Source organism: Lycium barbarum, chromosome 11 (assembly GCF_019175385.1).
Source record: "Lycium barbarum isolate Lr01 chromosome 11, ASM1917538v2, whole genome shotgun sequence".
In the NCBI taxonomy this organism is placed as follows: domain Eukaryota; kingdom Viridiplantae; phylum Streptophyta; class Magnoliopsida; order Solanales; family Solanaceae; genus Lycium; species Lycium barbarum.
Window position 1 is genome coordinate 44,663,709 of NC_083347.1, and position 9,887 is coordinate 44,673,595.

Genomic DNA, 9,887 nt, shown 5'->3' on the forward strand with positions numbered 1-9,887 from the left:
ATCCATAAAAGAAAGGACGTCAGTACGAACAATGTACTGAGTATGTAAGGCATATATGATAATACAAGAAGGAAATATAAAAAGCATAAGAAGAAAGGATAACTGTAACTGCTTGTCTCTTGAGGCGGAATCATGCATGCTCACTTTTACCTTTAAAACCTATCAGACATACATACATAACTTTTCTGAATCAATAACATCATTAGCCCGCGTCTGGGGTAATCATCTCATGTCGAGCACTAGTGTTGATGCTCGTGCCATATAGACACGGTGTAGTAAGCCGCCCGCCTTAGAGGTGCTGTCCGGCCATCTAGGCGCGGTGTAACCATCATTATCTATAAGCCGCCCACCGAAGTGGTGTCATGCCCGGCCAACTAGGCGCGGTGTAATCATACATATACATATAGCATGCATGAGAGCCCAATCAAAGCTACAACTCTATCGGAGTGACATAAGGTCGGTGACCTCCGATAATGTTATGGAACAATTATCATAGCTATATCTCACCTTAAAGGAACAATAATCATAAGGTGAGATCATCAATAATGAATAAGATTAGTAAACATGTGACAACCCAATGATATTATGAAAACATTGAGAACTTTAAGCTTTAGCCTTTTATAGAATGGAAAACATCATCATGAACATCATCACTATCTTGTCATGCTTGAGGAAATAACAATATAAGATGAGACTAACTATCATGAATGATGTTAAGAATTTCATGGTAAGCTCAATTATACTATAAGAGTTTTGAGATTTAAGGTTCTCTAGGACTTCTAGGAACAACAATAATATGGATAGCATATATGGGATTATAACATAGGATCCATGCCTTTGGAAGAAAGAGGGTAGCCTTACATACCTCGTCTCCTTAGTATACGGATCCTCCGAGTCCTCGTATGCTCTATGAATGATTATCTACATTAAACGAAGTATCTGTATCAATGATGGGTCCATAACTTATACGAGAACTCATTTAGACATTTTGTCGAACATTTTATGTGCATGAGATTCATGTAGCTTGTTTACCTCAATCCTATACTATTTCCCTTTTCACCTTCAAAACTCACTTAACAATCCGACAACTTCATATTACAACTTTAATTACACCAACCAGGCCAACAACATCACAACCATACCAAGTCTAGAATAATTCATACTCAAGCATAGCTAGGAACAAGTTATAGCACAACTTAAATGTTACTTTCACCAGTTCTCCTTCCCATAAGTCATGTAAATGCCAAATAATACTATAAACATGAAGATGGAGTGATAATATTCCTTTCAATCACAAGGATCACTTTAAATTCGAAATTCCTTCACCCCCAAGAATTCTCCAAATTCGACACCACAAGAGGAAGAACAATCTAATGATGATCATGGAATTCTTCATGTTAGAATCACTTGGTTTGCCCTTGATTTTGGTCTTAGATCATAGGAGGACTTGTTGAGAAAGTTTCTAGAGATTTCTAGGTCCAAAAATGGTGAAAATAGGATTTAGGGTTGAATTTGATCTATTTATAGTAGTCCAGAAAATTCTGGACCGGCACAACATGCTGCGAAGTTGCGAGGTCGCAAAACGTGCTTTGCTAGCCGCATGTTGTGTCGCTGGCCTCGCAACATCACCAAATTCCACTGTCACACTTTTCTGCGCAACTACGCCTCTGCAAAGCGTGCTTTGCTGCTCGCATGTTACGCCACATATTGCGCCATAATGTGGTAGTTTGTCAAACTTTTGCCGAATCTTAACTCCGATGGTCCGACAAGTCTTAAACCTTCCCGAGGCATACTAAACATGGTTTTACTCTCTTATATTCGAAAGATGAACATATCTATCCTCATGACCTCGAAAATTTGTCCTACTTCCCAAGACTAGGACAACTAGCATTTGGCGAAACGCACGTACAAAATGCGAGGTGTAACAGAACAGTTCAATAATACTCTGCGTAAATTATTGAAATAAGTTGTCTCTAAGTCCCAACGAGATTGGCATGAACGAATGGAAGAAGCTTTGTGGGCATATTCGATGACTTACCCCACACCAAAGCAAGCAACCCCATACTCGATTGCGCCTTGCAGAATTAGAAGCACTTGATGAGAAAAGGCTGGAGGCTCAACAAAATCTTGAATGTTATCAAGCCCGTCTATCTCGTGCCTTCAACAAAAAGGTTCACTTAAGATCCTTCCAAGTGGGAAATTAAGTCCTTGCAATAAGAAGACCCATCATCGTTTCCATAAGTCTGGGGGCAAATTCACCTCAAAATGGAATGGACCATATGTCATACAAAATGCGTATTCGAGTGGCGCTCACAAGCTTGTTGATGCGAATGACATGAGGATCGGTCCTATTAATGCAAAGTTCTTAAAGAAGTACTATCCTTGAGGCAAGATGACACTCCTTGACGTACGAGTATAAACTGCATGTTACTCCTGGCCCGCAAGAGTATAAACTGTGCACAGCACCCAAAAAAAAAAATCAGTCCGCTAGGTTGAAAATCTCGTGAGAGGCGGCCTAGGCAAAAGTTAGGACACACAAAAAAAAACAAAAAAAAAACTCACTTCTCTGAACTACGGTATGACTTGATCTTCTTCACCGAGGTACGTCGGTGCTTAGAGTTTTATTCTAGGTTCAGTCGCAAAAAAAAATCATTTTTCTGAACTACGGTATGACTTGATCCTCTTCACCGAGGTACGTAGGCACTAGGAGTTTTATTCTAAGTTCAGTCGCATGAGTTAAAAAAATGCATCCCCCTATGCGTTGTTCAAGTGAAGTATGACGAAATGAAGTTCACCTAACCAGGCACATGTAGATCATATATACAAGTATCCTTTCGTTAAAATTTGGACCTTCACCAAATACTGATGGTTTAATGGGAGGGGGGGGGGGGGATCTCCATATAAATGGATTTCCCGACAGGATGATTGTAACCTCTCGGCATGTTAAAGTCCGAACCACTACATCTGTAAGTTGAAGTCTTAAAATCTAGCAAACCTTCAAGTTCAATTCTTCAAATCCGCCAAGTTTTCAAGTTGGAACGAAAACAAATCTAAGGTGGACTTTCCGACTTTGATTTTTGGGTACATGTTAGATTCGTAAGTCTAGTTTCTTGAGAATTTGGCGGTTCGTGATTTTGATGTTCCTACATCGAGATATGAATTTCTTTCGGCAAAACTGCGCAAATCTGAAACTATTGACGTTTCAGCATGTAAAGCCGACTTCCCGAATTTATCTGGGATGATTCAAATGGTTGTTGATTTTGATTTTTGGATACATCTTATATTTGTGAGTCTATTTCCCTAAGAATTTTGCGGCTCGTGATTTTGACGCTCCTACATCGAGATGTGAATTTCTTTTGGCGAAACTACTCGAATCTGAAAAATATCGGCGTTTCAGCATATAAAGCCAACTTCCTGAATTTACCTGGGTTGATTAAGATGTTTGTTAGCTTTGATTTTTTGATACATGTTAGATTCCTAAGTCTAGTTTTTGAGAATTTGGCGGCTCGTGATTTCAACGCTCCTACATCGAGATATGAATTTTTTTTGTGAAACTATGCGAATCTGAAACTATCGGTGTTTCAGCATATAAAGCCAACTTCTTGAATTAATCTGGGATGATTAAGATGTTTGTTAGCTTTGATTTAGCTTTGATTTTTGGATACATGTTATATTCCTAAGTCTAGTTTCTTGAGAATTTGGCGGCTCGTGATTTCAACGCTCCTACATGGAGATATGAATTTTTTTGGTGAAACTGTGCGAATATGAAACTATCGGCGTTTCAGCATGTAAGCCGCCCGCAAGAGCTTCGAGACATGAACAACAACGTTTAAGAGAAATCAAAGCCTAACACAGCGGCAATGTGCATCGAAACGAGTAAATGATCCTTGATGTTGAAGCACAAAAATGCTATCAACGAGAATTGCAGTATAAAGCAAAATGCGAGAAGCTTTTATTACTGTCAAGAACATCAACTAATCAAATGCAAGAAAGCAAAAGGAGAGCAAAAAAAAAAAAAGTTTCCTGCAAGCTAATCTAGACAGAACTTATAATTGACTAAGTCTTGAAGGTTAGCCTCTAAGTATCTCCTCTTCTCTTCTACGTCGGCCGAATTATTTGCAGTTGCCTGGGAGATCTCAGCACATCTACGATATTCATCTTCAGCAGTTGAGACTTTAGATTTGAACTCCTCAACGTCTTTCTCTGTGGCGTTTCGGAGCTTCACTTTCTTCTTCGCCGCCTTAAGAGATCGACTAGTAGCAGATAGCTTTTTGGCCTTCTCATCTTTTCAGTTAAGACAAGATCAAGATGTTCCTTGGCTCTTACAAATGACTCTGATTTTTCGTCTTCTGCGGCCTTATCAACAAGAGCTGATTGTGCTTGGTCATAGGAAGTGGAAAGCTCAATGAAAGAATCCAATAGTTTCTTCAAAGGGGAAATATCCAAGTCCTTTGCATCCATCTCCTCGAGGATCACTTTTACCTCATCTTCAAGAGAAGATAAACAATCCATAGAAGAGTTGGAGAATTTAGCTTGTATCTTAGTCCAGGCCTCCAAAACGAAATTCTTTCGAAATATCATCACAACCTTTCTTCCATAATAAATGGACATAGTTGTTGCTGGTGGTTTACGAGAACTAAGTCCCAAATTTGGTTTAGACCTCCCATGAGAAATAGAAGTGGCCTCTCGCTCTGATTTAGATGTTGGAAATGATCCCAGTGAGTCTGGCCCTGCTACAGATTCACTGCTATCTTGAGGCTTGCTTTGGTGAGAAGCCACCAAAATATTGACGCTGCTTGGATGCATAGAAATAATAAAACAATCAGTAAACTCGTTCAAGTATCACAGAACAGCAAGGAAATTTAAGTCATTACCTCTTTAGTAGCAGTCAAAGTCCTTGAAAAACTGCTATCGCTGTCATGAATCTCTACCGCATGCGAAGTAGTGTCTATTGGCTCATCTATGGGTGGTCTGAATCTCTTCGGACAACGATCCCCATGACTTCTATCACTTTCGTCTTGTGGTGGTTGCTTTTTAGAAGCTTGATAAGCCTGAGGAAGCATCTTCTCTTTTCGAACATCTGTACATGGAGGTTCTTTGTTTTTGAGTGGCAAAACTGCTTTAGACTTTAAAGCAAGAGATTTATCAGTGTAGACCTCTTCATTATGCTCTTGAAGAATGTCTATAATAGGGCCAACAGCAGCCACCAACGATTGCAAGTTGTCTTCGAGATATTTCCTATGCACTTTTGCCCACCAGGATTTATACTCGGACGAAGAGAGCTTCCTTACATTAGACGTAATATTAGGGAAAGTTGCCTTCGACATGGATTTCTAGGACACACAAATTCGAGAGAATCTAAGTCCTTCAGCTAGTGAGGCACTGCGAATATCACTTTCCAAGACACTAAGAGTGTCTTGATAAAACCCAAACTAACGGTTGAATCGGTGCGGACTATATGGCTCGAAGATATAGGAGTCCTCACTCCTCAAAGGAAGGTAATTAAAACGAAGGCTCATAAAGTAACTCACCTCCAACTCTGGTTCCTTGCCATTGTCCACAAAATAATGAAGACGGGACCTATTTGGCATAGTAGAAGTCCAAGCAACGCTATCTCCTCGATGAACGCGTTTTCTTGCATGCTTCTCGTCAAAATATCTCGCAGCACCTTCTCAAGAATGTACTACCATTAACGGAACTGATGGTCCATTAAGAAGTGCAAAATGCATCTTGAAGTAGTGATCAAGCCAACCATATAAGTAATGAATGGGAAATGATACTTTAATATGCTCAAGTTGCGATGACTTGGAAATCTTCGCTTAACCATTGTAAATGTTTGATAAGACTAGGACTGCAAGACTAATTACTCATTTATTTGCCATCATGGCCGCCATTCTAAAATTCCCCGGTCGAATGAGGTCACCATCTTTAGAGGGAAATACAAAGGCGCACAACCAACATGATAAGAAGGATGCTAAATATGTATCATCCCTTTGTTCATGATCTACTCCAAGTTTGGAAAACATTACTTCATCTGCACTTGACCACTCGGCTGCTCCAGGTATGGCTCCAGTTGGATTATATGTTGACTTCAAGCGAACAGAATTTTTCTCCTTCCGTGGTAGAGCAGGCTCGTATTTCAAAGTTCTTTTGCACCAAAACTTTATCCACTTGCTCAAGGGCACCCTTGGATTATGAATCTCACCTTCTTGAAGATGTTGAAAAGCTACGAATAGGTGCTCACATGTTTGGGGAACGAACCTTTCGTTATTCTCATTAGTACCTGTAAGCACCTTAGCTTCGGGCACTATTTCTTCGTAAGGGGAACCACCAGTTGGTAGACCTCTAATGACGTGTAAATCCTAGAGGGATATTGATAGCTCTCCAATGGATGTAAGCAATGTATTTGTCGTTGGACACCAGGCTTCAAAGAATGCTTGCAATATGTTTGAATTGCGATCATAGGTGAACAGAGAAGCATAACTAGCATCATATATTCTCGTTGTCTTCAAAATTTGTTGACTTCTACCAAGCACGTCTTCAGCCCATTCCCCATATCCTGGTGTATGATGATATTCACAGTCAATTTCCATGGTTCCTGATCCTCATTATACTTGTCCTTGAAGTATTCGACGTCCTAATCAAGGAAAGGTGCCCGCAACTTTCGACTTGCGGTCGTTAGGATTCTGAAGGGACCACATTGTTGACGATCGATTAGAGCCTTGGTTGTGTTCTGAAGTCCAATTTAGCATATGGAGAGAATTCCTCAAAGATGGCCACGGACCAGCGTACCAACCAACCAGTGGAATATGAGTCAGCAAGTTGGTTATGATTTCGCCATTTTCAGCTTCACTAATGAGATACTTGTTTTTGGAGGACGGAGACGTATAATCTCTAAAGTGAACCATCTCTTCAAACTGCATGAACAAAAGAAGCTTGGTTAATCGCAAGGTTGAAGTTGACTGAATTTATGTAAACGGGACTTATCAATCTTAAGGTGTCGGAGGCAATGGTAATCTCTCACACCCTAAGTCGATTGTTTTGTGAATGTACTCTTAAAAGGAGCACAAGTTCTCAGTTTCAAAGTGTCGGAGGTAATATTAATCTCTCGCACTCTAAGATGATTGTTTCTTGGATACGTCATCAAAAGGGTCTTTAGTTGTCAGTCTCAAAGTGTCGGAGGTAATATTAATCTCTCGCACTCTGAGCTGATTGCTTCTTGGATACGCCATCAAAAGGGTCTTTACTTGTCAGTCTCAAAGTGTCGGAGGTAATATTAATCTCTCGCACTCTAAGCTGATTGCTTCTTGCATACGTTGTCAAAAGGATCTTTATTTGACAGTCTCAAGCTGTCGGAGGCAATGTTAATCTCTCGCACTCTAAGCTGACGGTTTCATGGATATATCAATTAAGGCTACCACTCATCAGTCTTAAGATGTCGGAGATCTCGCATCCTAAGTCGATTGCTTCATGAATAAAAGGCGACCACTTATCAGTCTTAAGATGTCGGAGGTAATATTATTCTCTCGCACCCTAAGCCGATTACTTCATGCATATTTCGATAAAAAGATACCGTATGTCAGTCTTAAGATGTCGGAGGTAATATTATTCTCTCGCACCTTAAGCTGATCTAGAATGAAGTTTTTGTGTTGGACCTACACACACAAAAAAAAAAACAAAAGACAACACAAAAATAAATGCTTGAAGAATATTCACCAAGAACGTTGGAGACGTTTGCTCCTCCAAGAAAATAATGTGAGAATATTATGGACTTGGCCCCTATTTATAGGGTGAAAATAAGCGGTGTGTGGGCTGTCCAAATCCGAATAAAACATTGAACTTAAATCCGAATAAAACATTGAACTTGAATCCTAATAGGACTCTTAAGTTATTGGAGAAACTTTCGGACCAAGCACATATACGATTTACGGCGGCGACACTATGCAAATCCTTGTTTTATTTGGAAAAGAATTTCCAATTAGCCCGTGCAGTATCTTCCACTTTTGAAAAATAGGGATAAAAGCAATATTTATTGCTCGGATATTATTTTGCATGGCAACAATAAGTATGTCACACCCTAACACTGGTAGGGCATGACGGGCACCCGACTCTCATCAGAGTCAAGCGAACCTTTAGACATTCGCTCTATAAAAACCTGTCATTTCAAAAACTTTTAAGAACATAAAACTTTTCCAAATAGAAATCATTATCTCTATAACGATTACGAAAACTGTCAATCAAATAAGTACTTTAAACCAATTGAAATCATCTAAAATACATACTCTTTTAAAATCCACAAATGACTCAACTGACATCATTTTGTCGACATCTCGACAAACATACCACAGGACACTGTCTGCAGAAGTCTCTAAGAAGTAAACTGAACATTCTGAGTCCGGACAGGGCCCTGACATACCCATAATCATACATATCGATACATGACTCAGCACTGCTCCAGAATGAGGTGGAACTTGCCAATCCCAGCTGACGTCCAAGCATCCTAGCTATACACTTAACCTGCCAAACAATCTGGGGCTGCGGGCATGAACGCAGCGTCCCCAGGCAAAAGGACGTCAGTACGGACAATGTACTGAGTATGTAAGGTGGTAACAAGTCATAATCATAATTTGACTTAGGAGAGAAGAAATCGCAACCTAACTCAATACCTGCAGCCTTCGCTGGAAGAAACATAAATGTGCACACGAAGTCTCAAAATAATCTTTAAGTAAATAATGCAATCCAACACATATGCCGCTTCCGACATCTTAACAGAATAGTCCCTTCGGACAGCCGCTTCCAGCTCAGCTAGGGTGGCCCCTTCGGGCAGCCGCTTCCGGCTTAATATCACCATCATATCAACACAAACTCAATTCATAAATAACAATTTCAATTCATATCATAAGTCACTAATCAAGTCATCACAATCCAGTTATTAGCCTTAGTCTTTCATAAGAAGTTATCAAATTTGTATCTCACTAGACTGAGGAGGACATACTTCCAGGTTTAAGGGTAGAATTGTTATGAAATTCTTACTGGTTATATTCTACTCAATTTCATCTTATTGCCCTACCCAAAGGATAACTGATCATATCAGTACAAAGGGATGATACTATGGAATGTGAAATAAATTGTAAGTGAAATGAAGTAGTAAAATCTCGCACCCCCTTCGGAATGGTTTTGAAAATCAAACTTTATGTTTCCTTTAGTATAAAATTCATTTCCTCGATATCATTAGTAAAACCATATACACAACTCAACTTGGCACCTTATGGGTGTTCCCTTTGGAACAGAATAGGAGTACAATATCAACAAGCCATCACAAGAAACATTAGACCTTACTCGTCTAAGAATGGAATCATATGGAGTACATATAGAATGAATAACAGCAAGAATCATGCCAAAGGAAGAAAGGTTTACCTTACATACCTTGTCTCTTACGTGATTAGCTTAACTTATGCTTCCAAACACTGTCCAATCCACAATCAAGGTAAAGGAAACCCTGTAGACAACTTGAAAAAGGTTCATATACTTCTCTAAGCTCGTAGTTAACTTCCGTAAATTCGGGCAGCATTTTCCCTTTAATCTTCGCTTCCCTCTAATCCTAATTCAATTTAACAACACAATCAGGAACCAACAACAACAAAAAACCATCTCATATAAGTCTCTCTAAACTCAAAGCATTAACTCCCAAAGATATACACCAAAACGACCCAGTATACGCTTTGTATACGATATCTTCATACACTTTATTCTCCCAAATTCAAGAACAGCAACTTATCAAAAACATATCAACAATCCTTTTATATCAATATCCAGCTAATTCTATCCATTTAATCATACCAAAACAGCCCCCAAGTCATTTGATATCCAAAAATTATAACCGAACT